Consider the following 6,239-nt stretch of genomic DNA (forward strand, 5'->3'; position numbering starts at 1 on the left):
AGTGGAGAAAGCATAGATTAATTAATTTAGAAACATACTGTTGTTGAGTGCCAGCAAGCTGGTTCTCCCTCATGGAGAACCTGTCATGTGTTGTGCATTGTCTTCGCAATCATTACAGTAGTTGAGCCCATTGTTGCAGCCACTGCGTGCAGGTGCGTGTACTTATATATGTATATATGTGTGTGTACTTATATATGTATATATGTGTACTTATATATGTATATATGTGTGTGTCGTTATACATGTATACATATATACGCACCTGCACACAGTGGCTGCAACAATGCATATTAAATACATATATGTATATAGAAAATGTTCTTCTATTTTGGTGGTCACATATTTTAATAGGCACGATGTCCTTATACAGGAACATTGAGAACATGTACAGACTTCGCAGCCTTGCAACGAAGGATATTGTGAGTATACTTCATCCAAAGCAGAGTTGCTTGTTATGCTGGCAGTTTACAGTACTTTGAGTATTCTTCACCAATGCCATAATTCCACGGCATCAATTACTCTCCACAATCTTCCCTTATTAATTGCCCAGGGTTCACATGCATAGAAGATCGTTGAAAATACCATGATTTTAATAAGTTGCTCTTTAGTCCTCAGAGAAATATCCTTCTTTTGAACACTTTATCAAGGTCTTTGCAGAAAGTGTTCAGTTTAGTACACTGATTTCATGACAGCTGCTTTCATGGACATCGATGGTCAATCAAGTAGAATGAAATCCTTGACAGCTTCAACTATTGCTCCATATATCATGATTTTATTTGTGGGAGCAGAATTTTTGTTTGACTTATTTTGAAGTAGAGTCCATACTAATTCTGTAGTCTTTGATCTATATCAGTAAGTGCATCAAGTAGCCTTAATTTTCAGGAACCAAGGTTGTGTGTCCTTCTGACCATAAGACGGCATTCTTCTTCATGTAATCCAGTTTCTCAGATTATTTGCTCAGTATACACATTGACTAAATATGGTAAACGAATAGAATGGTGGCACGTACATTTCTGGTTTTAAACAACGGGGATCTCATTCTTCTGTCTATACGACTGCCTATTGGACTATGCACAGGTTCTATATGACCACAATGAAGTATTCTTGAATTCCCATTCTTCACAAGATTATCCATTATTTCATATGCCCACACAGTCAAACACCAGTCAATAAAACACCAGGTAATTTTTTCTGGTATTCTCTGTAGCAAGTCAAGGTCTGTCTTTGTTATTGTTATGCATCAATAACAACAACCATTTTTTCATTATCTTGGACAAAATTTTATATTCATGGAAGATTAATTATATTAGTCAATAATTCCCACCTTCAGTTGGATCACTTTTATGTGGAATGGGCATGAACATAAGTATCTTTCAGTCAATTGAGCAGGGAGATGTTTTCTGAATTTCTTGGCATAGAGGTATGACCACCCCCAGTACCACATCCATTTCTGAAAAGTTTTGCTTGTCATTCAACAAACTCGTGGTGCTCTGTTTTTCATTAATGCCATCAGTGACGGCTTGGCATTCTTCCCTCAGGACCACTGGTTCTTTTTCTTTATGAAAGTTTTATTGACAAATAACATACCATAGCTGATATACTATACAATTCAATGAAGCATATTAAAAGAGTTGTATAATCATTATCACATTCAATTTTAAGACATTTCCATCATTCTTGCATTTATTATTTGCTTCCCAATGGCTCCCAATTTCTCCTTCCATAATCCCATGAAACTATTAACTGGTTACTGGCTTTAGTGGTTTACCTATCCTGGATTTCATATAAAGAAATAAATACCAAAAAGAAAGCAAAATAAAAAACTCATAACTATAAAGAAATAAAACTGAAAGACTTCAATCCAAAAGAAAGCAGAAACTAATAAAAACTAGAACAATTTTGAATGGGTCAAAGGGAAAACCAGTAATGCGTTAAATTTTAACCTAAATGCATCTCCATCAATCCAATTTCCAGTGCATCTGTTCCCTGTTGAATCCTTCAATGTTTCAATTGGAGGTTTGCATTTTATCTTTAACTCTTTCATCTTGAGAAATACTGAGTAATTTTATCCCTTTAGTTTTCTAACTCTTGATCTTTACATACTTCATTATAACTTTTTTTTCTTTGTGTTCTCAAGCTGCCATTTGAAATGTTCTGTTTATTCAGTTTTCTTTTATTTATATAGTTATTTTACCAGTTCTCCCATTCGCTTTAGCTAATCTACATCCCAGATGAAGATTCCTAGTCTTGCTGGTGTCTTTTTTAGACTTTTCTTTCTTTCCTGTCTTTTTTATGACCGTTTGCTTTCTTCGTAAATGATGTTCTTGATGTCGTCTTACAGGTAGTCCTGCCTCGAGTCAGTACTCTTCAATACAGCCAACCTATTTTCAGATAGTCTAGACTGGTTCACAACCACTAAGGAGAAATGTAGAGAGGTAACACACACTATTAAGAAGCATCATGGTTGGAAAAGTAGAGGGTCAGTGAAAAAGAGGAAAATCCTGAAGGAGATGGATTGACACAGTGGGTACAACAATGGGCTCAACACTAACCACTGTGAGGATTGGATAGGACTGGGCAATGTTTCGTTCACTCGGTCACTATGATTAATAACAGACTCAACATCACCGGGGAAGAAACTACTGTTATATAACGTATACACGCAGTGTAATAGGGTGTTTCTAAAATGAGGGAACACTTAAGCTTTCTTTTCCATCAATAAACTCTTTCAAAGCAGAGATAGTTAAGAAACTACAGTATTAAGAATTCATTTTTTTCTTTGCCTAAATCCTTTCATTTTAGCCTTCTACATATACACATTTGTGGCTGGCTTTTCAGACACCTGGCTCTCTTCAAGTAAGAAGCACCAATAATTTCTCCATCTGTACATATGAATCATCGTCATCATAATCAGTCAAATCTCTGTGAACACACTTTGAGGAGTACAGGCCTACTTTACACCTCGAGTCAGATAGCAGATTCATAAATGCCCCAGGCAGCTGTTTAGCGAGAGGAGAATGGTGTTTTCTAAAATTAAACCTGAGAAGCTATTAGATGACTGCCCCTTCAGGTGGAGCACTTGGCAATGTCTTTCTGATTCATCCCTCCCCAGCGTCGCTCGCTTCCGCCGGGACTACCGGTGACAAAGGAACGCCTCTTAGTACTGAATTCGTGTGCTCGTGCTTTGTAGACTAGAAGTGCAGTGTGGGCAGAAGTGAGGTTCGCTGTGGCTACTTAGTGGCACCCAAGGCATACCTTTATTGCCTTGCCCCGTACGCCTCCTGAGAGCTACTTTGATGTAAAGACAATTTCCCCATGAAGTACTAACAACTTCATCACATGTAAAAACAACAGGTACAGTTTTACATCTAGACCCTCTATGTGAGGTCTCAAACTAGGACTCCTGCTTATTAATAATTCTTCTCACAATGAGTCTGTATTTCTTACAGTTAGAGACAGCGAGGCTCAAAGAAGTTAAATAATTTATGCCAGGCCTGGTAAAATGACTGGGAACAGAGTTCTGCCTAATTGCAAAGTTGTTATTCCTGCTTCAACATAACTGATAAAAAGCAGAAATGTGAGTTCTTTAGACTTCAAATTTTGGGTTTTCAGCACTCAATGAAGTGTTGTTGAGTGAATGAATAATTGAAGTAATCAATCAATCAGTGTGGTGTTTTACTTAAAGTGAAATATATTTGATTCACATTGGGAGTGGATGTTAAGAAATGCATTTGCTAATGCCATTCAACTTTATTAAATCTGACTCATTGCAGTTACTTTTGCCTGGGATTAAAGGCAATAATTTCATTAAAACGGGTGTAGAAATTGGGATACCAGATTTCACTGGCATCTACTACAATTCTACCTAGAAAATCCTAGTCATGCTCTAAAACTAGATAAAATGTCACCTTTTCAAACTGTGCTAGTATTTATTTTGCATTTCTATAACTGTGTCCTATACTATTCCATGGCATTACAGTATTAACCACATGGCATGTTTCTCTTTCCCACAAGACTAATTCCATCTATGACACGTATCTGAACAAATCAGATATCAGGTATAGTAAGAGATGCAAAGAAGCTACTCAATAAATAGTTAACAAATAAATGAATGATTCTGTGTTCAGTTGATTTATGTGCATGAATTATGAAAACACTGATGATAGTGAGCCTCTGGAATGTCTTCATTTAATTGCTTTGATTCCTGCATTATGTCTCTCCCTTGATTCTTGAAATGGCCTGACTCTACCCACTTTTAGAAAGATTTTGCAGCTTAATAAATTTAAAATTTTTAATAAAGCTGAAATCATGACTTTTTACACATCAAAATATTGTTTTTTTATCTGTCAGGAACATATTATAATTCTAATTTTAGAAGTTCATTAATTAATTTACCCACTAAAATTTTCAATAAAATTGCTGATTAAGAGACATCGAGTCGGAGGATTTGACCCGGAGCCTGATGAGTTCTGGGAATTTGACCGGCTGCGGACGGCCCTGCCCACCTCGGGGAGCAGCACAGGGGAGCTGGAGCTGCTTGCAGGGGAGGTGCCTGCCCGTAGCCCTGGGGCCTTTGATATGAGTGGGCTCGGGGGCTCTCTGGCCGAGGCTGTGGGGAGTCCCCCACCTACAGCCACACCAACCCCCACGCCACCTATGCGGAAGACACCTGAGTCGTTTCTGGGGCCCAACGCAGCGCTGGTGGACCTGGACTCACTGGTGAGCCGGCCCGGCCCCACGCCCCCCGGAGCCAAGGCCTCAAACCCCTTCCTGCCAAGCGGTGCCCCTGCCTCTGGCCCTTCGGTCACCAACCCATTCCAGCCTGCGCCCCCGGCAACCCTCACTCTGAACCAGCTCCGCCTCAGCCCTGCGCCCCAGGTCCCGGGCGCACCAGCAACGTTCATCTCTCCCCTCGGGGGTGGCCCTGGCCTGCCCCCTATGATGCCCCCGGGCCCCCCGGCCCCCAACACTAACCCCTTCCTCCTATAATCCTGGGGTGGGAGAGGGGGACTTGGCCCGGCCCAGCCCCCCATCTTTGCTCCCCAGGAGGTCAGTGTTGTGAGTGCATGTGTAACGGGCCCGCCCCCCTGCCGCCCCACTGGGGCCCACTCACACTACACCCTCTTCCCACGGCCCCCAAACTCCGCCTCCCCACAGAGAAACTGGACCTGGGGGGAAGGGGTGCTGGCAAGAGGAGGAGCCCTTTCCTGTGGCATTAGAAGGGGGAGGGGCAGCTGGGGTCCCCCCCCATCCACCCACCCCCTCCCTGTGCTCCTGATCCCCCTCAATCAGTGTTGGAGCCTCCTCGTTGTCCCTCAGTGCACCCTCGGGGAACCCTTGGTGATGATTTTGGCAACTTCGGGAATAAATGGCAATTCTCTTGGGAAAAAAAAATAAAAAAAGAGACATCAATTGATAGTCACTGTCCTCGATGCTACAAATATAAAAACAAGGGTGAGGTCACATCTTAATCTTCAAGTAGCTCACCAAGCAATAATGAAGACAAACAACCCCACAGCATTAGTGTGAAATTCTAGTATGATAAAATATGTGTTACAGTGAATATAGGCATATGGAGAATTTCATAAGGGTTTACACCTCACTTGATTCATTCACCAAGTACTTCAGAAATGCTATTCTGTGCAATAAAATATGTTGGTTGGAGCTAGAAAAATGATTAGAGAAACTGGAATATTTGATGATATCGATGTCTCCGTTCCCCTGTCTGTAACATAGAAATAATAATAGTCTTACTATGCACTTTATGATGATTAAATGATGGACGTTTCTGGGGTTAGTGTCAGGTAGATAGTAAGTACTTACTAAATAATAGCTATGATTGTGGTTTTATTTATTGACTTTTATCTTTTGATTGTGAATTAAGTGTAAGTTTACCAACCATAGTTACCTTCAACAAATTGTACACAGTTTAGAAATTATTCAAGGAGAACATTTATTCAGTCTTAAACAAGAAGACACAAGAAGACAATGATATATCATGTGGATGCAGAAGACCATTAGCATGAGATCATAAGGGCATCCAAGGGTTTGCAGAGATTGAGACTTAAAAGAAATGGGAGGGGCAACGGAAAAGTGTCACAAAACTAGCAGTTACAGGTGGGACAACAAAAGCAGAATGAGACCGTGAGTGGGATTTGTACCTTATGTTAGACAGAAGAGCTTGCAAGATTGGGCCAGGCCCTTCTGACCAAGGCAGTGAGGGCATGAGTCATGCACAC

At 40.7% G+C, this 6,239-nt stretch overlaps 1 pseudogene; it reads left to right on the forward strand.

The window, feature by feature from the left end:
* Positions 1-356: 356 nt before the first annotated feature.
* Positions 357-5,062, forward strand: LOC142451541 (epsin-1 pseudogene; annotated as a pseudogene).
* The last annotated feature ends 1,177 nt before the right edge of the window (positions 5,063-6,239 follow it).

Source organism: Tenrec ecaudatus, chromosome 6, assembly GCF_050624435.1.
Source record: "Tenrec ecaudatus isolate mTenEca1 chromosome 6, mTenEca1.hap1, whole genome shotgun sequence".
NCBI classification, from domain to species: Eukaryota; Metazoa; Chordata; class Mammalia; order Afrosoricida; family Tenrecidae; genus Tenrec; species Tenrec ecaudatus.